The sequence below is a fragment of the Hyperolius riggenbachi genome, chromosome 3 (assembly GCF_040937935.1).
Source record: "Hyperolius riggenbachi isolate aHypRig1 chromosome 3, aHypRig1.pri, whole genome shotgun sequence".
In the NCBI taxonomy this organism is placed as follows: domain Eukaryota; kingdom Metazoa; phylum Chordata; class Amphibia; order Anura; family Hyperoliidae; genus Hyperolius; species Hyperolius riggenbachi.
Genome location: NC_090648.1, coordinates 39,969,502 through 39,992,195, shown reverse-complemented (window position 1 = coordinate 39,992,195; position 22,694 = coordinate 39,969,502).

Here is a 22,694-nt window from a genome sequence, read left to right as displayed (position 1 = left end):
CACTGTGACCAAACAATTCAATTTTTGTTTCATCTGACCAGGCCCGGCCCTAGACTTTTTGCCGCCTGAGGCAATTTTTAAAGAAATCGCCACCGTCCCCCCCCCCCCCCCCCAAGCCGTTGTTGTGGGGGGCCGCCCGAGCTGGAGGGGATTACTCCACTGACGTCACTTCCTGCGGCGTAGCAGGAAGTGACGTCAGTGGAGCGCACGCTGGCCTGGAACGAGGAAGAGGTGAGTAATCCCCGCCCGTTGCCTCTTACGAATAGCTGCAGCCACAGCACGGACCTTTTTAAAGCTGGAGGGGAGCGGAGGACGGGGGACCCAGGCGAGGGAGGGGGGGGTGCGACCCCCCTCCCCGCCGCTAGGCCCAATACCCCCTTCCTGCCCCCTATCCCCTCCAGCTCGGGCGGCCCCCACACACATGGACGGGCGGGTGCCGCCCCCCCAGAAGTGCCGCCTGAGGCAAAAGTTTCACCCCGCCTCATGGGCGGGCCGGCCCTGCATCTGACCATAACCAGTGGTGCTTTCACGAATGGTCGTGATCACGGGTACGCGTGATTCACGGCCATTTTTCCGCAACACGAAGGCCGTGATCCGCATGCCGTGATCCGCATGGATTACGACATAGCGTCAAATCTGATCACGGCATGCGTACAAAAATACGGGTCACGACCCGTAATCATGGCCGTGATGCGGCCGTGATGCGGATTCTTCCCAATACATGTCACTGGGCCAATCAGAGGCCCCTGACGCAGGCTAGAGCAACCAATCACAGGAGGGGAGGCTATGCCCTCCCCTTCTGTATATAACCAGCGGCCATTTACAGAAACTCTGTCCTTGAGAGAGACTGTGGTCTGAGAGAGTATCTCCAGGCCATTTCTGTCACAAGCAAGGGCATTTTGGTGTAAAAACCCAGCGTTTTTGCTCATTTACAGTGAACTCCTATTGCTGATATTACTTCTATTTAGTTAGCTAGTGATTACACTGTCAGTTAGTGAGTGTAGTTCAGAGTGTACTGTGCTGCTAGTGTCTGCTGTTGTGCTACTGTGCAGGCAGGCACTGCACACAGGTTTCTGTACTGTACTGTATTAGCTAGCCAGTGATACTGTCAGTTAGTGAGTGTAGTTCAGAGTGTACTGTGCTGCTAGTGTTTGCTGTTGTGCTACTGTGCAGGCAGGCACTGCACGCAGGTTTCTGTGCTGCTGTATATTATATACTACTGTACTGTAATAGCTAGCCAGTGAATACTGACTGTCAGTTAGTCAGTGTAGTTCAGAGTGTACTGTCTGTGCTGCTAGTGTCTGCTGTTGTGCTACTGTGCAGGCCGGCACTGCACGCAGGTTTCTGTGCTGCTGTATATATAGTACTGTACTGTATTAACTAGCCAGTAGCCACTACCAGTGATTACTGACTGACTGTCAGTTAGTTATTATAATAACAAAGAATGTCTGGAAGGGCACAAGGACGACCCAAGAAGAGAGGGAGTGGCAGTTCCACCGCTTCTGGGACTGTTTCACGGGCAGGAAGAGTGCGCTCAGCTGTAGGGGCACAAGGGGATGGAGCCAGGCGTCAAACAGCATCATCATCACAGCGTATGCCATTGCCAATGAGAATGGCATCCATTTTCAGCAACCATGGTGACAATGTGGAGAGGCACTCAGAGGCAGTGATGGAGTTGATGACGGCGGTTGATGATGACGTACCTGAAGAGCCCATTAGTTCACAGACCTCTGTGATTGCCAGCACTCCCAGCAGCAGCTGCAGCAGCAGCCAACGCCCCCCGCTTTCTGCTGTATCCACCCCAGCAGTCATTGATAATCCATCTGAGGACGACACCATTCCGCCGTTGAGTTCGGCGAGTGAAAATGTCTTGATGGGTGTGTTAGGCGATGATGCCATGATGGTTCCTGTTGTGCACGATGATGCACTACAACAAGCAGAAGATTCTTATGAGGAGGCGGGGGGGGGGGGGAATGGGATTATGTGTGTGGAGGAAGAGGTGTTTGGGTCAGGAGGACAAGATGATTTGTCTATTGATGAGGAGGAACATTCACCTTATGTGCCTGATGACGAGTTCTCTGAAGGCAGAGGCAGCTCAACAACAACAACAACAAATAACATTTGTAAAGCGCTTTTCTCCCGTGGGACTCAAAGCGCATAAGCATGGCTCAGACCATCGTGGTACAGAGGAAGACATTTTATAAATCTGGAAATGCCAGGCTAAACAGGTGGCTTTTCAGTCTGGATTTGAATAGCTCCAGGGATGGTGCTGTCTTTACTCGGTGTGGTAGGGAGTTCCAGAGAGTAGGGGCAGCATGGCAGAAGGCTCTATCTCCAGATTTTTTGAGGTGCACTCTGGGAGTGACCAAGTTTACAGAACTTGCTGATCTGAGGTTGTGAGAGGTGTGGTGCAGCTTCAGCAAGTCCTTCATGTATCCAGGGCCTAGACTGTGCAGGGATTTGAATGTCAGCAGTCCAATCTTGAAGAGTATTCTCCATTCTACTGGTAGCCAGTGCAGTGAGCGAAGGATCGGTGTAATATGACAGTGGCGAGGCTGGTTTGTTAGCAATCTGGCAGCAGAATTCTGCACTAATTGCAGGCGACGCAGGTCCTTTTTGGGGAGGCCAACATAAAGGGCATTGCAGTAGTCCAGACGTGATGTGATGAAGGCGTGGACTAGGGTTGGAAGATCCTCTGGGGGAATCAGATGTTTAATCTTTGCAATGTTCTTCAGATGAAAGAAGGAGGATTTAACTACAGATGAAATTTGGTTTCTGAAACTCAATTCCCCATCGATTAGTACGCCAAGGCTGCGCACAAAGTTGGAGCTGTTTATGTCTGAATTCCCAATCCTGATTGGTGTTGCTTTAGGATAGAGCTGTTTTGATGGCGGGCACTGGCTTTGGACAAACAGGACCTCAGTTTTGTCAGCATTCAGTTTCAACCAGTTATCATTCATCCATGCCTGTAGCTCAGCTAAGCAAGAGTTTATTTTTGGGGTAGGGTCTGTTCCACCAGGTTTGAAGGACAGGTATAGCTGTGTGTCATCGGCGTAGCAGTGGTACGTCAGGCCATGTCGTTGGATAAGTGTGCCGAGTGGCAACATGTAGATTGCAAACAGCAGAGGGGATAGGATTGATCCTTGCGGCACTCCGAATTGTAGAGGTGCAGGTTTGGACATTATGGGTCCTAGGGATACTCTCTGTGTTCTGTCAGTCAGGAATGATCTGAACCACTGGAAGACTGATCCACTGATGCCACAGTACTCCTGCAGTCTGTTAAGCAGGATTTCACGGTCAACTGTATCAAAAGCCGCTGAGAGATCCAACAGGATTAGGATGGAGCATTCCCCTCTGTCCCTTGCCATGAGCAGATCGCAGCTCAGAGGAGGACGAGTCACAGCAGCGTGGGCATCGCCACACGTCAGGCACGGGCAGGTCCAGAAGTGGGCGCGGAAGGCAGGAGCCACAGCCTTCAGCCAGCACCACCATCACAAGCAGCAGCACCACCACGCAACTCTCAGGCAGAGCTGCCGCACCCGCTTCAAGCCAGAAGGGGAATCTTACATCCCCCATCTGGAATTTTTTTGCTGTGTCTCCAAAAGACAAGCAGTTTGCACTTTGCAGTGTGCAACACCTGCAATAAAGTACTGAGCCGTGGGAAAAAGAGTACCACCTCATCCCTGCAGACCCACCTGAAGACGAAGCACAGAAATGATTATGTCATTTTTAAGAGGCTGCAGAAACAGAAAGCGGGTGGTGAGAGCACAAGAACCATCGTGCAGCATTTAGGAGGAGCAGCAGCATCATCCCTCCCTCATGGTCATCGGCAAGGGCAAATCCTACAAAGAACATCCTCTCTCTCCAGTGTGTCCTCGGCAGCTCATGCCATAGACATTGAGGCTGGTGAGGCCAGCCAGCCCTCATTGTTCTCCTCTCCTCCTTCCTCAGCTCACTCCCCGGCAGGGCTTCGCCAGAGCCTGTTAAGTGAAAATTTTGGGCGTACAATCAAGCCTCTGCCTCCTAAAAACTGGCACATCCGCAAGCTGAATGGCCTGCTGGCCCAGGCCATGTGTTCACAACTCCTGCCATACTCCCTGGTCAACAAAGGGAGTGATATGCGTGCTTTGCTCCAGTTTGGGGTCCCAGAATGGGAAATCCCCAGCCGGCATTATTTTTCAAGAACTGCAATCCCAGCACTGCACTCTTTTGTGGTGGAAAATGTGGTCCGTTCACTTGACCACGCCGTGGGTGAGCGGGTCCACATTACAATGGATTCCTGGAGCAGCAGATTTGGGACAGGCTGGTTGTCATGGACGGTTGCGAGGCCGCAGGCGCGTCCTGGAACCGCCCGTGAAGAAAAAGCGATCGCACTCGATTCCCTGCATCGATTGCGCTTCAAATCGATACAATCTGGGTTGAGTGTGTAGGGGCAGCTGAAGTCCTTTTCTTAGCAGAGAGAGAGCACCATCCTAAAGGCTGGATGGCTCTTTTGATATGCTAATGAGCCTGAGCCTAATCTGCCCCGGAGAGTCCCTGGCTTCAAGCTGTGCTGATGGCGCATCCATCAGGTATAAGGTGACAAGCACCATGGCAGAAGCAATCTAGTTGGGCTAAAAGCCAGACCCGCTGGCTCCCTCCCAGCAGGGGAGGTGACACCTAGCTGGCTGCCCCAAACTTCAAAGAGCCTTTGCCTGGGAATAACCTGAGTCTCATAGCATATCCATAACTTCCCAGATCTGTCATATTTCTGGGGTTCCTGAGATGGCAGCTTCGCCAAACGTGGGGGAAGTGTAGCATGAGCCCCGGTGCTGGTTCTGAGGAAGTTTCAGAACATTCTGAGGTAAGGACTGCCAGTTAGGCAGTTTGAAAGTGCCTGATGATACCACAGGGGTCCCACCCCTCATGTCTGGTATCAGGGCGCTGGGTAAATCGAGACAGACCTGAAAATGTTAATAAATCTGCCCTGACCTGTACGGTTCTGTGAGATAGAGCCCATATATGGGTAGTTATGATTTCTAGTCCCCAGGACAAGGGGAGGGCTCATCTCATCTTCTAAGGGGGTGTGTGGCTCCCCGCCCTCACTCCCTCCTACTGAATCAGGGGCATAAGAATGGCAGAGGACCCAAACTCAGTGTCCTCCACCCTGGAACATCTTGAACTCATCAGGTGCCAGCTTGAGGATATGCTGGCATCCACCTGGTCTGAACTCTGAACTCTGATTGAAACCCAGAACTCTGATTTTTCCCACAAAAAGGACATCTTTCCAGGAACTAAGTATTTTTCTCCATTCTTTTATTTTTATACTGGCTATTACTGTCTTAATAATTGTGATTTTAATAATTGTCTGTATATATTAATTATTTATATTGCGTGAATAAACGACTTTCTCCAAGTCATTCACTGTCCGCTACCCTGCTTATCAGCACACACAGAACTGATCCCGGGTCTCTGAAGATACGCTACTGTTTGTTGTTGGCTAGACAGAATACCGTGTGTTTAACCGTTTTATTCGCAGGACTAGTCAGTTAGTGGGCTCCACGGTCCCATGGTAACCGCGGTGGTGGCAGTTTACTCTGAACCAGTGGGTGAAGTTGTAATCACCCGTGTCTCACAGGCTCCCTTCTGAGTTGTCTGCGGCTAATTCTTAACGGTTCCTGCGCATTGACTGCGACCAGAGTTCGCACGATCTGTGCGCTGGCACCGTTTAGAAGGCTAAGTGCGGTCAGCCACTAGGGCTCCTGTGACACTGGTACCTGTCCATTACCGCCCACTGGGTGACATTAGTGGAAGTAGGTGAGAACCCTGCAGCAGCAGGCCAGTTGGTGGTGCCACCACGAGCGTTGAAGGGGGATGCAGCAGGCTCCTGGGATCCCATTCCTTCCACACCCCGCAAGAAAGCCCAGCTCAGCAGCAGCATAAAGCCAAAGCAGTGCCAAGCACTCTTAAAATTAGTCAGCCTGGGGAAGGAGAAGCTGACCGGAAGATACATCCTTGAGATCCTCAAGGAGCAGGAGGAGAGTTGGCTGACCCCCAGAGGACTAAAAGTGGGGTACGTGGCGTCGGACAACGGCTCCAACCTGCTGGCAGCTGTCCGCCTTGGAGACCTGGAGCACATCCCCTGCTTGGCCTACGTCCTCAATTTGGTGGTGCAGCGCTTCCTGCACACCTACCCGGGGATGGAACAGCTACTGGAAACGGCACGCAAGGTGGTGAGGCATGTTCGAAAATCCGCAACTGCCGCTGCAACCCTGGCCGACCTGCAGCACGACAAGGGCCTGCCATCACACCGCCTTATCATCGACTTACCAACTCGTTGGAATTCAACCCTGGCGATGCTGAAGCGGCTGCTGTAGCATAGGGAGGCTGTAGATAAATACATCTACCATTTCAATTACAAAAGGACTGGCCGGTCACAGAGCTCCATCAGGTTGCCGGTGATATCCGATGATCAGTGGGCAGAAATTCAGCAAGTTTGTCTGATCTTGCTTCCCTTCCTGCAGGGAACCCAGATGGTGAGCTGAGATCGGGCATTGGTTTGCGAGTGGGTGCCCCTGATTTGCATGCTTGAGAGGGTTGTGGATAATTTGCTGGAAGCAGGAGCGGAAGCTGTGAGCCAGCTGGAAAGGGAGCAGCTAGCAGCCCTGTCCACCGCGGAGGAGGAAGAGGACGATGACCTTCAGGCAGTGGGGGTGGAGTTGGAGGTCCCAAATGTAGAAAATGAGGGGGAGCTGCAGAGTGCCGCTTCCGTTGTGCGGGGTTGGCGGCTTCATGAGGACAGTGCGCCGGAAGAAGAGATCACTAATAATGTTATTTTGGAAGCAGACGACCCAAATTTCGCTAACAAAGCCCGCCTTTTCCCCATGGCTGCCCACATGTTGCGATGCCTTCGCAGGGACCCCCGGGTGATCCAGATGCAGGAAAGGGAGGACATCTGGATCTCCTTGATCCTGGACCCGCGTCTAAAGGGGAAGCTGGGACAGTTTATGGCGCCATCTACCACCGCAAACCGCACAAAGGAGTTGCAGGAAGCCCTCGTGCGAAGACTGCAGGAAGCTTTCCCCCAGCCTTCCACCACCCCCACTGTTGCTGTTCCGCCATCTCAGCAACAGAGGCCTCCATCCACCACCACCAGCAGCAGTATACGCCTTGGAGACCTGCTAAGCCTAACCAAGACTCTATATGCAGTGGAGCTGCCCAGAGTAGAGGTCACAGCCACAGAATCCTCCACCGACCAGGAGCAGCGACTTTCCCGCATGGTGTCTGAGTATATGGGGTCATTCACCGGCCTTGACACCAACAGCCCCGTGGACCCCATGGAATACTGGGTCAGGAGACTGTCGATCTGGAGGGAGCTTGCCCAGTACGCCCTCGAAGTCCTGGCCTGCCCCCTTCGAGTGTCCTCTCCGAGAGGTGCTTCAGTGCGGCTGGTGGCGTGGTCACTGAGAGGCGCTCTCGGTTGAGCACGGACTCTGTGGACAAACTTACCTTCCTCAAAATGAACCAGGCTTGGGTGGAAGGTGAGTTCCTGGCCCCTCCTGTCGGCGACAGGGGGACATGAAGTGGCTGCCTGCCTGGGAATTTAAATTGTGCCGGACTTACAGTTACCAATGTTACCAACTCTTTATATTGTCTTGGTTCTTTAGAATTTTTTTATACTAACAATAGAATATATGTAGCAAAAAACTGAAGAAACTTGAGGAGTTAATATGCAAAAATACAAAAGATTTTTATTGAAGACAACATGTGCAAAAATATTTATAAAAAGTATCTGTCAGGAAACCTTTTCCATAGCAGAGAATGCCAAAAATGCATCAGTTGTTGTTGTTAACATCAAGATTAGTGCAGTTGTGCAAAATGAGGCGACAACGTCAACTTGTTTTTGGATACACCCTTCATCAGGCCTCCACAAATAGAGACAAATCTGTATAGTTAACACATGTTGTTAATAAACATCTGGACAAAATGAAGCCAGGTATAACCACTCATCCAATTTTCAAACCCGAGAACCGCACAAGGCAGGAGCTGGAGAGGAATTCCTCTCCAGCTCCTGCCTTGTACGGTTCCCGGGTTTGAAAATTGGATGAGTCTGGTTATACCTGGCTTCATTTCGTCCAGATGTTTATTAAGAACATGTGTTAACTATACAGATTTGTCTCTATTTGTGGAGGCCTGATGAAGGGTGTATCCAAAAACAAGTTGACGTTGTCGCCTAATTTTGCACAACTGCACAAATCTTGATGTTAACAACAACAACTGATGCATTTTTGGCATTCTCTGCTATGGAAAAGGTTTCCTGACAGATACTTTTTAGAAATATTTTTGCACAACTGTTGTCTTCAATAAAAATCTTTTGTATTTTTGCATATTAACTCCTCAAGTTTCTTCAGTTTTTTGCTACATATATCCTATTGTTATCAGTATAAAGTCTATGCAGGTGTTGTGGCACACCTGAAAGGATATTATTACTTTTTTGTTTCCCTGTATACGGAATATCTTCATATTTTTTGCCCGTGGTTCCACTTGTCAGGTCCAATGGCCTCACATATGCTGCTAATGAATGATTGCTGAAGATTTTCTATTACTCAATTTTTTGGGGCAGAATTACAACCATGCTGTGGTCCCGTCAAAGGTGCCACTGTTCTCCCTTCTGCCGCATTTTCACTTACTCAACTGTGTGTTAGTGCTGGACACCGCCAGGGTCCAACCCAACACACAGATTCCTCCTCAATTTTTTGGGGCAGAATTACAACCATGCTGTGGTCCCGTCAAAGGTGCCACAGTTCTCCCTTCTGCCGCATTTTCACTTACTCAATTGTGTGTTAGTGCTGGACACCGCCAGGGTCCAACCCAACACACAGATTCCTCCTCAATTTTGGTGTCAAAAGGGAAAAACATCCAGCATGTGGCAGGCAGTCTTGTGGGCGAAACTGACTTCTTGATAGTGATACTACAGGTCAGATTATGAGATTGGGCTAACTGATTCAAGCTGATAGAAGAGCATCGTTGACAGAAATAACCACTCGGTACAACAGAGGTATGCAGCAAAGCATTTATGAAGCTGCAGTGCCAACAACAAAAATAAGAAAAAGTCGGCAGTAAGCCAGAGCACATTACAACAGGCAAAGGAACTAGTAGGATAGAAGAACTAAGGCTGAAAATGTTGTTACAGAGTCTCTTTAGGCGTCCGGCCTGCCTCCAGTGCCCCTCAGCTGGGCTATTTCTTCAGCCTGGCGGGCCGAGCGCTCCCTGAGTTCCAGGACCTGCTGACGCAAGATTCTAAAATCCCGCCCCTGCCTCCTAAGCCTGGCTGTCAGCCTCCCCACTGTTTTTCTCATTTCCCTCCGGGTGCGAGGACGCGTAATGGCTCGAAAGCAACACTCTGAAGTGGCAGGGCTCTAAAAGATTGTCAAGTACTGTGCCTGTACCGTACGTCTTCCAGAAGGTTGGTAGAAGATCCTGTTAAGTGAATATTTTGTAATGGCGTCACAGTAAAAATTCACTTTAAAGGGTAACCAGAGATTAAATATACTAAAAGATTTACACACACATGGGGCTTCCTCCATCGCTTCCACGACACGCCATCCTCAGTCTCCTGCACCTGGTCCAGTTACTTGGGCCCGTCACGGAAAGTCTGACGTAGGACAAGTGCACTCTCGACGTATCTCTGGGGAGATACGTAGTGAGCGAATTTGACTTGCACAGACTTACTACGACTGTCCGAAGTAACGGGACGCGGTGCAGAAGATGGAGAAGACTGAGGATGGTGGCGTGAGAGCGATCCGTGCCCATGGGGCTGTAGGAAGCCACAGGTGTGTCTAAATCCAGTCCACACAGCAAAGATATCAAAGGAGTGGCTTTGAGACAACTCTGTGTATGCCCTTGAGTGGCCCAGCAAGAGCATAAGCATCAACAAAACTGAATAACTGGAGAGATCTTAAAATGGCTGTGCACCAGAACCAAATCATCCACAAGGCAAACCTAGGCAGTTGCATAGGGCCTGGAGAAGATCTAGGGTCCTGATAGATGATAGCACCTATCAAATCTTTCCGAAAAAGCCTGGTGATCGATCATCAGTGGTTATCAAAAACTAACAATTAGCAAATACTGCACAAATATCATCACTATTGCCAGGAGCACAAAAAATAATTTAGGTAACCCATTTTGGGATAAGTCCATAACAATAAAAAAATTTGGGAAAAGTGATGCGCTGTGATAATGAATACCTTACTGATCCTTTTACTGTATATACTACACAACTCTACTATTCACACAGCCCATGACATTTAGGATAAATAGAGGCAGCATATTAAGCCCAAGATACACGTACATCAACTAATAGTCTGCTGACTTACATCTTACTAGTGTTGGGCGAACAGTGTTCGCCACTGTTCGGGTTCTGCAGAACATCACCCTGTTCAGGTGATGTTCGAGTTCGGCCGAACACCTGGTGGTGTTCGGCCAAACTGTTCGGGTTCGCCCGAACTGCTGAATGCCCGGGCCGAATAGGACCCCCCTATGTGGTCGCAGGCATAAGGGGAGAGCATGCCCCGATCGCGGGGGGGGGGGGGGGGTCGGAAATTCCCCCCACCCCCTCCGCTAGCGCTCCCCCCTCTGCCCACTTCCCCATACAAAAGTTTGACGAAAGTAAAATAGTACCGGTGGTGGTGGCTGGCTGCTGCAGTAGATGGCTGGCACTATGAAGTGACTGAGGAGGAGGAGTCGGAGTAGGACGCGTTGAGGGAGGCCGGGCAGCGGGCGGTTCAGCGGTAGTACCCTTGTGGTACTTCCGCCCTTTCTCTGACCTCACGTCCTCTGCGTGATGACGCATACGAGGGTACGCGTGACGCGTACCCTCGTATGCAGAGGATGTGAGGCATCTGGACCTGCCGGGTGGACATGACCCTGCGGTGTTCGGTCCGCAGGATCTCCTGGACCCTGCGGACTATGTCCCGCTTGGCAGGCCCAGTGCTGAGGTCGTAATTTCCAATCCCAAAGTTCTGGAAAAGAAATATTAAAGTATTAAAGGGATTCCGAATTCAAGTTAAAATAAAAAATTTCACTTACCTGGGGCTTTTTACAGCCCACCGTAGGCCACGAGGTCCCCCGGCGTCCTCATGGCTTCTCTTTGGGTCCTGCTGTCGACTCTGGAAACCGACGACACTCGGGACTACTGTCGTCAGGACGGTTAATTCTTGGTCTGAGGCGTGCACGGTTTTTATAACTGCTGTAAACTGTGCAGAGTGTCAGGCCGCCAACCACTATGACGTGTCGTGTACTAGTGGCCAGCGTCCTCAGAACAGGAAGTAACCATCCCAACACTAGGCCCGAGTGTCGCCAGTTACCGCAGCCGCCTGCGGAACACGAAGAGGAGCCAGGACGACATCGGGGGACCTCCAGGCCTACGGCGGGCTGTACAAAGCCCCAGGTATGGCACACATGTTACATTACACCAAGTTTAAAATGACAGTTATTATTACCAGTGAACTCCCCGCTGAAACTTGAGTGAATATGCATTGGTTGGTACTGATATCACCCGACTTTCTCTGGTCCCCAATCCTTTGGCCAAATGTCATTTCCACACACTGTCATCATCCCAGTCGCAGAGGCCAGAGTGAGAGGAGAGGCGAGCCGCGAGAGGGACCAGACTTAACCCTCCTGGCGGTATAAAAAAATCCGCCAGGAGGGAGCGCAGCAGTTTTTTTTTATTTTTTTTTCCTATATTATGTAGCGAGCCCAGGGCATCCCCCCGCCCTCTTCGATTGCCTTCGGCGATCTCCGATCAGGAAATCCCGTTCAAAGAATGGGATTTCCTGGAGGGCTTCCCCCCGTCGCCATGGCGTCGGGACGTCATTGGGAGTCCCGGGCCACCCCTCGGCGCTGCCTGGCACTGATTGGCCAGGCAGCGCACGGGGTCTGGGGGGGGGGGGGGGCGTGCGGCGCGACGGATAGTGTGCTGGCGCAGCTAGCAAAGTGCTAGCTGCGTCCAGCAAAAAAAAATTTAAACAAATCGGCCCAGCAGGGCCTGAGCGGCACCCTCCGGCGGCTTACCCCGAACTACGTTCGGGGTTACCGCCGAGGAGTTTAAAGGAGCACTATGGCGAAAAATTGTGAAATGTAAAATATGTGCAAACATATACAAATAAGAAGTACAGTTTTTCCATAGTAAAATGAGCCATAAATTACTTTTCTCCTATGTCGCTGTCACTTACAGTAGATAGTAGAAATCTGACAGAAGTGACAGGTTTTGGACTAGTCCATCTCTTCATGGGGGATTCTCGGGGATTTATTTTCTAAAACACTTAGTGAATGTCAGTTGCTCTGTCCCACTGCCAAAAAAAACTGTGTAGCGAACAGGGAAGCTGGCCAATCATCATCATTGTTTAAATCCTTTTAGGGAATATCTTTATAAAGAATAAAAGCCTTGCTGAGAATCCCCTATGAAGAAGAGATGGACTAGCCCAAAACCTGTCGCCTCTGTCAAATTGCTACTACTTACCGGCTACCGCAAGTGACGGCGACATAGGAGAAAAGTAATTTATGGCTCATTTTACTCTGGAAAAACTGTACTTCCTATTTGTATATGTTTGCACATATTTTACATTTCACAATTTTTTGCCCTAGTGCCCTTTAATGACGGTGGTCCGCTGGGCCTGTCCGACACTGGTACCATTACAATATAACTGCATCATATATAATATCATCACTAACACTCTGCAATAATCACCTATTGTTACGGCCCTGCCACTCCCAAAGTTAACAGTACCATTACAATATAAATGCATCATATATCACTATCACTCTGCAATAAGCACCTATTGCTAGGCCCATGCCCCTCCCAAAGTTAACAGTACCATTACAATATAAGTAAACCATATATCACTTTCAATAACACTCTGCAATATGCATTTTGTTAATATTGTTTACTTACAACAATCATCAGTCTCTTGATCTCAGGGGGGATCTTGGGAGCCATCCTTAAGTTTGTCTGGGGGTCTCTGAATCTCCTGGGCACCACCTTGCCTTCCTGCTGAAACTTCCAGACAGTTCTGCGCATGCCCAACACGTACGTTTGTACGTGTACGAGCCGAAGTTACGCATGTCCATGCGCAGTTGGTGACTACGGGTACTCACGCGGCTTTACGTTTCGAATACTACGCCTCGTACATACATGCGGATTTATCATCCGCATGCCCTTACAATCCGCATGCACCTGCGCACTCTTCGTTGTTGACACGTACATTTCTACGCATGGCGACATGGTGATACGCATACGGGTTACGACTGGTCACGACAGGGCATGCGGATTTTTTTAATACGGACACGGGGAAAGACGGGTGGAGCCGGTTGCGTCAAAAAAATACGGGATGCGATCACGGGTTGATACGGATGCGGCTCCAATAATAATAACGGCCGCATGCGGATCCGTGATTGAGGGGTATCCGAGCAACACTGACCATAACACAGAAGACCAGAAGTCTTCTTCTTTGTCCAGATGAGCAGCATTTGCAAAGGCCAAGCAAGCTTTTGTGTGCCTTATCTGGAGAAGTGGCGTCCTCCTTGGTCTGCATCCATGGAACCCAGCAGAGTGCAGTGTCTGTTGGATTGTCAACCTTCAGACATTAGAAGAAAAACACAAGCGCTCACAGATGATAGATTACAAAGCAAGATTATTATAGCACACAGACAGGACCAACTCTGAGTCACAGTGGAGCGCTTCCTTGCTATTAGTGTGAATAGCATAAAAAAGTCAAGAATGAAAGGACTAGCGGTATAGTCTTTGTTGCTAGCAGAGTGATAACATAAGCTCTATGGGTAAGCATTCAGGGCCGGCGCTACCATAGAGGCAAAGGAGGCAGCTGCCCCAGGGCCCCAGAGCTTGTAGGGGCTCCCAGTAGCTACAAGAGGAAAACATTTTTTCAAATCGACCTTATAGTTCCCGCGAAAAATCGATTTTAAAGTTTCAAAGAAAAAAATACACATTTAAAAACCAGCCGACTTTAATGGTTAATAGCAAATCCACCTTAAATTCTAGAAACCCTAAATGTGCAGGATATGTTAAGGAGATCATTGGGAATAAGAGGAAAAAACAATTTTTCAAAAAGACCTTATAGTTTTTGAGAAAATCGATTTTAAAGTTTCGAAGGAAAAAAGTATACTTTTAAATGCGGTAAATGTCACTTTTAGTACCTAACGGTAGTGTAATTTTACATGTATCAAATGAAAGAGCAATACATTTCCTGACAGGGTTTCCAGGGGATCCATACACAGCCGCAGCGCTTTGGCCAGGGATCGCTATACAGCCGCAATATGGCTGTATGAAGATTCCTGGCATTTTTTCCTATTTTCCCAATTTTTTTTTTTAATGCTTAGAGTGTGGGAATTTTTTTTTTTTTTTTTTTTTTTTTAATTGTGTGGGGTCCCCCCTCCTGAAACTTTTTAACCCCTTGTCCCCCATGCAGGCTGGGCAAGCCAGAATGTGGAGCTCTGACCGATTGGGGCTTCACACCCTGACTATACCAGCTGCAAAAAAGGTCCCTTAATGCCAATTTTTGCTCTGGGGTATCTGTTGGGGGGGCCCCCAGGTTTATTTTGCCCTGGGGCCCCATTGTTGCTTAAACCGGCCCTGGGAGCATGAATCACACACTCCCCCCTATGTGGATAGACTCACCAAGTGATGCGGCCTAGAGGGCCCGACAACGCCTCATGGGTATAGGCCACCCCTCAGCCACACTGGCAATGTCTGCTGGGCACTTGTGAACCTCTTCAGGCAGTAGGTCACCAACTGTGACTGGTCACTCCACGTAATGATGTCCTCCAGAAGAAAAAAAAACACGCCTCACATAGCATAAAAGTAACAGGGTCAACACCCACATTTATTAAAAAAAGTTTAGGCAAAGTTCATCACATTTTGATGAACTTTGCCTAAACTTTTTTTTAATAAATGTGGGTGTTGACCCTGTTACTTTTACGCTATGTGAGGTGTGTTTTTTTTCTTCTGGAGGACATCATTACGTGGAGTGACCAGTCACAGTTGGTGACCTACTGCCTGGAGAGGTTCACAAGTGCCCAGCAGACATTGCCAGTGTGGCTGAGGGGTGGCCTATACCCATGAGGCGTTGTCGGGCCCTCTAGGCCGCATCACTTGGTGAGTGTATCCACCCATAGAGCTTATGTTATCACTCTGCTAGCAACAAAGACTATACCACAGTGCGCTAGTCCTTTCATTCCTAACCTTCAGACATTGCCACCAGTAGAGCCTAGATTCACCAGGATGGCCTTGAAGGTGATCCTTGAATTCTTTTTCAGCTCTCTCACTATCCTCCTGGCCAGCACAGGTGTCACTTTTAGCTTCCGACCACGTCCTCTGAGATTTTCCACAGTGCAGAACATCTTGCATTTTTGAATATTACTTCACACTGAAGCCACTGGAACTTGAAAACATTTAGAAATGGCCTTGTAGTCCTTTCCTGACTTGTGATCAGCCACAATGGGCAGCCACAGGTCCTCACTGAGCTTTGTCTTAGCCGTGACTGTCCACAAACCAACTGCAGAGAGCTGCTGTTTTTCACCTGTTGAGTTGATTAAAACAGCTGTTACCAATTAATCAGGGTAATTAGGATGTTTTAGAACAGCTTGGACTATTTGGAATGGTATAGAACTTTGCATTTTCCCACAGACTGTGACAGTTTGTGAAGGGTATGAATAATTCTGGACTAAACACTTTTTGCTCAAATGCAAATAAAAGTGGATAAATGTTTTTTTCTTTCTAAAATAATACCTTTTGTACATTGTCTTATTATCTTTTGGAAGACACCTATGTCATTTCCCATCAAAATAATTACTTGCTGGTTGAATAAAAGTAACTTTAAGTCAAAATTTGCCAGGGGTATGAATAATTCGGGGCAGCAATCTATATATATATAAAATCGGAAGTGTGTGTGTGTGTGTGTGTGTGTGTGTGTGTGTGTGTGCGTGCGTGCGTGCGTGCGTGCGTGCGTGCGTGTGCGTGTGTGTGCGTGTGTGTGTATGTGCGTGCCGTGCTTATGAAAAAACACCTTGACCGATTTTAACAAAACTTGGCATACCAATCCCTTACTACCTGGGATGATATGATCTGGGGGTCTTGCGTCCCCCCTGCACACCTGGGCGGAGTCCCCAAACTTGGCACAGTTACAAATTCAGGAAAAGTGGGCCGAGCATAAAATAGCCAATCAAATTTCAGCCATTAATTTTCAATGAGAAAATGTAAACTGCAGCCATTCTTACATTGTTAATCGCAGGGTTTTCAAACTTGGCACACTTGGTCACTGGGTGACTGGGATTAATATTCAGGAAAGTGGGTGGAGCCTACTGAGATACAAAAGTTACATGAATGTCTCATTGATTGATTGATTGATAAGAGATTACTGTTCACGGTATATATGTTAGCTTCTTTTGGTATTGGATGTTCTATGATAGTTCATTACAACACTGGTAGTTATAATTCAAAATAACACATTTGCTCATTCTCATCAAAAACTGGTTATGAGAGATTTCTAATCATAACACTCTCATGGAAGATTGACCATGAGAGTGTTGATATAAAACCGTAATATTCTCATGGAGGATTGACCATGAGAATGGTGCTATCCACAATGAGAACCATAATATTCTCATGGAAGATTGACCATGGGAATGTTGCTATCTACAACACTAGTCAAAATATGAGATGATGTGCAAGTTCTCACATAAACAAAAATGTAAAGTTTAACCACTTAACAACCGCCTAACGCCGATAGGCGTCGGCAGGTCATTAGTGGTTTAGCATGGAAACGGCCGGAGGGCGTCTCCGTGAACAGTCTGCGAGCCGCCGATCGCAGGCTTATTGTAAACATGTGGGGAAGAAATCCCAGCCGTTTACATCATACGGCGCTGCAGCGCCGTAAAGGAGATCGGCGATCTCCAACCTCTGATTGGCCGGGGATCGCCGGCATATGATAGGCTGAAGCGCCGGCCAGGGGGAAGGAGGGGAGGGAGGGAAAGCCAGGGAGGGCGGAAAACACTGTAGAGGGGGGCTTTGAGGAGCTCCCCCCCACTACCCACAAACAGCCGGCGGCGATCAGACCCGCCCAGCAGGACATCCCCCTAGTGGGGAAAAAAGGGGGGAAGTCTGATCGCCCTGCGTGCCACACGATCTGTGCTGTGGACTGGAGAGCCCACGCAGCACAGATCAGCCAGAACTCCCCTGGTCCTCAAGTGGTTAAAGAGAAGATGAAAGTTATCTCCTAGGAGATAACTCAGGTGAAAAAATTAATTGCATATGGGCCATAGCTTTTTCAGAAGGAACATTCTTCAGTGGCAGCTTCTATCCTCATCTTACTATAGGTATGCTTTATGTAATAAAAGGCATTTCCCCGTTAGTCTTCTACTAATAGTGACAAACACAGAACATGGTGGGGAAGAGAAATTAAAGGACCCCTCAAGTGAGAGGGATATGGAGGCTGCCATATTTCTTTCCTTCTAAACAATACAGATTGCCTGGCTGTCCTGCTGATCCTCTGCCTCTAATACTTATAGACATAGCCCCTGAACAAGCATGCAAATCAAGTGTCTCTGACTGAAGTCTGACTGCATTAGCCACATGCTTGTTTCAGGTGTGTGATTCAGACACTACTGCAGCCAAATGCAGTGGCAGGACAGCCATTCATTGATTCATTGTTGTGCAGTGGACATTTGGACTCTCAAGTACTGTTATTATGCTAGATGGCTGATATGTGGAAGTGATGGTTTCATCTATATAAACAGCGAACAATGTTATGGCTTGAAGTCTGCACAGCCAATTACAACTTTGAGCTGGCCAGCTATTCACCTCAGTGTGTCAATATAGATTAAAGGCTTTTGGACTGTTGTGCAGGAAGAATCTCCCCTCAATTTGCTTACCCAGAGCTCTGTGGTTTATCATGCAATGGCTCTCTCACTGGATATATGATGTGGGTGGATGTATGTGATGCGTGCGTGGGATGCAGGGGCTGCCAGGCCAAACTTTAGTCTCCAAGTGTTTTTAAGTTATTTTATCAGAGTCTTTTGATACAGTCTGTGATTGCTGTGATTTTTCTATAAATAAAGTTTTTTGATATGTGACAAAGCAAGGCCTGGGTTTAACTTTGTTGGTGGAGATTTTTGCAGGACAGCCAGGCAACTGGTATCATTTAATAGTAAATAAATATTGCAGCCGCCATATCACTCTCAGTTCAGGTGTATTTTACAGCCAATTCTCTGGAAGTAATGACAATTTGTGCCAAGATTCGGCGTACAGTAGCTATAGCTGAAACTTTGACTGGTTTACATTCTGAAGTTTAATTACCACAGGAAGTTTTGTGGTTAGTAAGATTTTACCTAATATAGTGACTCTCCGTCATGCTTGAGATGTTGTGCAAGAAGTGAGTATTAAACCACTGGTGGGAACTCACTGTAGCTGAAAATGAGACAGAAAGAGCTGTTTCCCTAGTAAGTAATGCAAGATAATTAGGAAATATTCATTTTCCATGCAAGGGCGTAACAGTACTCCTCCAGGCCCTCCAGCAACTACGATTATTATGGAGCCGCTGTGGCAAATCCCCTCCCACCCCAAGCCCCTCCCATTACAGCAGGCCCAGTTTGATTGCCTACTGCTGTCATTATGTCCTTAAAAGGAACCTGAATCAAGTAAAATGATTCAATATTAACACATGATGTACCTGCAAATGAACATTACATACTTACCTCACCGTCAGTGTCTCTCAGAAGCTCGCCATTTTCTTCTTACAGTGCTCCCTTACAGTTCTGACAAGATTTTGTCAGAACTGAAATATATCAGTTGCTGTCAGTTATATATCAGTTGCTGTCAGCAGGCATGCTCAGATGTACCAAAATTCGGTTCGGGTACATTCGAATTCGGGTCCGCATGACATTCGAATTCGCCTTCAACCATGAAATTCGATTCGAGTTCATATTCGGTTCGAGGTTGCGCCTAAAAATTCGTTAAAAATTCGTATTCGTGAATTCGGTGTTTTTTTGTGTGTTTTTTTTAAAGTGAATTCACATTGAAATAGCTGTACTTAAAAAAACAAAACTGAAAACGTGACGTGTGGCACTGGCAGCAGGCAATGCATTGTGTGGACCCTGGTGGTGGGACCACTGACAGCAGCAGGATAAATACAATAGCAGCAGTGGGAGGAGGTGGAGTGACGTGTGGCACTGACAGCAGGCAATGCATAGTGTGGACCCTGGTGGTGGGACCACACTGACAGCAGCAGGATAAATACAACAGCAGCAGTAGGAGGAGGAGTGACGTGTGGCACTGACAGCAGGCAATGCATAGTGTGGACTCTGGCGGTGGGACCACACTGACAGCAGCAGGATAAATACAACAGCAGCAGTAGGAGGAGGAGTGACGTGTGGCACTGACAGCAGGCAATGCATAGTGTGGACCCTGGTGGTGGGACCACTGACAGCAGCAGGATAAATACAACAGCAGCAGGAGGAGGAGTGACGTGTGGCACTGACAGCAGGCAATGCATAGTGTGGACTCTGGCGGTGGGACCTCTGACAGCAGTAGGATAAATACAACAGCAGCAGCAGGAGGAGGTGGAGTGACGTGTGGCACTGGCAGCAGGCAATGCATAGTGTGGACCCTGGCAGTGGGACCTCTGACAGCAGCAGGATAAATACAGCAGCAGCAGGAGGAGTGACATGTGGCACTGACAGCAGGCAATGCATAGTGTGGACCCTGGCGGTGGGACCACACTGACAGCAGCAGGATAAATACAACAGCAGCAGTAGGAGGAGGAGTGACGTGTGGCACTGACAGCAGGCAATGCATAGTGTGGACCCTGGTGGTGGGACCACTGACAGCAGCAGGATAAATACAACAGCAGCAGGAGGAGGAGTGACGTGTGGCACTGACAGCAGGCAATGCATAGTGTGGACATTGGCGGTGGGACCACACTGACAGCAGCAGGATAAATACAACAGCAGCAGTAGGAGGAGGAGTGACGTGTGGCACTGACAGCAGGCAATGCATAGTGTGGACCCTGGTGGTGGGACCACTGACAGCAGCAGGATAAATACAACAGCAGCAGGAAGAGGTGGAGTGACGTGTGGCACTGGCAGCAGGCAATGCATAGTGTGGACCCTGGTGGTGGGACCACTGACAGCAGCAGGATAAATACAACAGCAGCAGGAGGAGGTGGAGTGACGTGTGGCACTGACAGCAGGCAATGCATAGTGAGGACCCTGGTGGTGGGACCACTGACAGCAGCAGGATGAAAATGAGCGCAGTGTAATATGTTGCCGCTTTACAAATACAAGAAATACATAAATAAATTCATAGGTAAATCAATGCAGCAGGCCAGCAGGAGGAGGAGGAGTCCGGTAGAAATACAATAAATAAATACATAAATAAATTCATAGGTAAATCAATGCAGCAGGCCAGCAGGAGGAGGAGGAGTCCGGTAGAAATACAATAAATAAATAAATACATAAATAAATTCATAGGTAAATCAATGCAGCAGGCCAGCAGGAGGAGGAGGAGTCCGGTAGAAATACAATAAATAAATACATAAATAAATTCATAGGTAAATCAATGCAGCAGGCCAGCAGGAGGAGGAGGAGTCCGGTAGAAATACAATAAATAAATAAATACATAAATAAATTCATAGGTAAATCAATGCAGCAGGCCTGCAGCAGCAGGAGTCCGGTAGAAATACAATAAATAAATAAATGCATAAATAAATTCATAGGTAAATCAATGCAGCAGGCCAGCAGCAGCAGCAGCAGGAGTCCGGTAGAAATACAATAAATAAATAAATACATAAATAAATTCATAGGTAAATCAATGCAGCAGGCCAGCAGCAGCAGCAGGAGTCCGGTAGAAATACAATAAATAAATAAATACATAAATAAATTCATAGGTAAATCAATGCAGCAGGCCAGCAGGAGGAGGAGGAGTCCGGTAGAAATACAATAAATAAATACATAAATAAATTCATAGGTAAATCAATGCAGCAGGCCAGCAGGAGGAGGAGGAGTCCGGTAGAAATACAATAAATAAATAAATGCATAAATAAATTCATAGGTAAATCAATGCAGCAGGCCAGCAGCAGCAGCAGCATGAGTCCGGTAGAAATACAATAAATAAATAAATACATAAATAAATTCATAGGTAAATCAATGCAGCAGGCCAGCAGCAGCAGCAGGAGTCCGGTAGAAATACAATAAATAAATAAATACATAAATAAATTCATAGGTAAATCAATACAGCAGGCCAGCAGCAGCAGCAGGAGTCCGGTAGAAATGCAATAAATAAATAAATACATAAATAAATTCATAGGTAAATCAATGCAGCAGGCCAGCAGGAGGAGGAGGAGTCGTCACGTATGGCAGGCAGCAGGCAATGTATTGTAATTCCCAGGCAGGCACCTCATGTCCTCCTTTCGCCGACAACAGGTGCCAGGAATGTGCCTTCTATCCAGGCCTGGTTAATCTTCAAAAATGTCAGTCTGTCCACGCCCTCTGTGGACAGACGAGAGCGCTTCTCGGTGACCACGCCACCGGCCGCACTGAAGCACTTCTCAGACAGCACGCTGGAAGGGGGGCAAGACAATACCTCCAGGGCGTACTGCGCAAGCTCCCTCCAGATGTGCAAGCTCTCCACCCAGTACTCCATGGGGTCCACAGGCTCATCGCTGCCGGTGTCAAGCCCACTGAAGGACCCCATGTAGTCGGCCACCATCCGGATCATGCGCTGACTGTGACTCTCACCGAAGGTGGCTGCTGTACCTTCATGTAGAACGCCTGTGTCAATGACAGAAGGTCTCCTGGGCGCCTGATGATGCTGCTGGCCGCAGGCACCTGCTGCTGTGCTGCTGGCTGCTGGACAGGGACAGAGGGAGTGGAAGGCGGGGGGAAGGTTTCTTCCAGTCGCCGAACAAGGATCTCCTGCAACTCCCTTGCTCGCTGCTCACGGTCTCTGGCAGGCAGAAACTGATCCCACCTCCCCCTCAGCCGTGGGTCCAGGATCATGCTGATGCAGGCGTCCTCCCTCGCTTGCATCCGCTTGACCCTGGGGTCTGTGCGCAGGCAGCGCCGCATGTGCGCTGCCATGGGGAACAGGGTGGACCGTCTAACAGAGACATCAGGGTCAGCGTCCTCCTCCTCCTCCTCTTGCCCCTGAGACTCTTCCTCCTCTCTCCACCCTCGCACCACTGCTGCGCTCTGATGTTCCCCCCCAGCAGCAACGTCCAGCACCTCCAACTCCTCCTCCTTCTCCAGGGACTCAAATACCTGCGGAGCAGTGGACTGCACAGGTGGCTGCTGTTCCAGCTGCTTCAGGGCCTCCTCTCCCAAATCCACCAAAGTGCCCTGTCCAGCAGACAAACAAAGGGCACCCACTGGCAGAGGGATGCCCGTTGTTCACTCACCAGGTTGGTTCCCTGCAGGAAGGGGGCCAACACCAAGCAGACCTGCTGCATCTGCCCCCATTGCGCGTTGGTGAGGAGCTGGAGTGTGGTGCTTCTTCTGCTGCCGGTGCCGGCGACAGTGGCATCATAGATGTACCAGTTGACAGCCCTCCTCTGCTCAACCAGCCGCTCCAACATCGCCAGGGTGGAGTTCCAGCGAGTTGGCACATCTATGATAAGGCGGTGTCGTGGCAGGCCCTCCTGCTGCTGGAT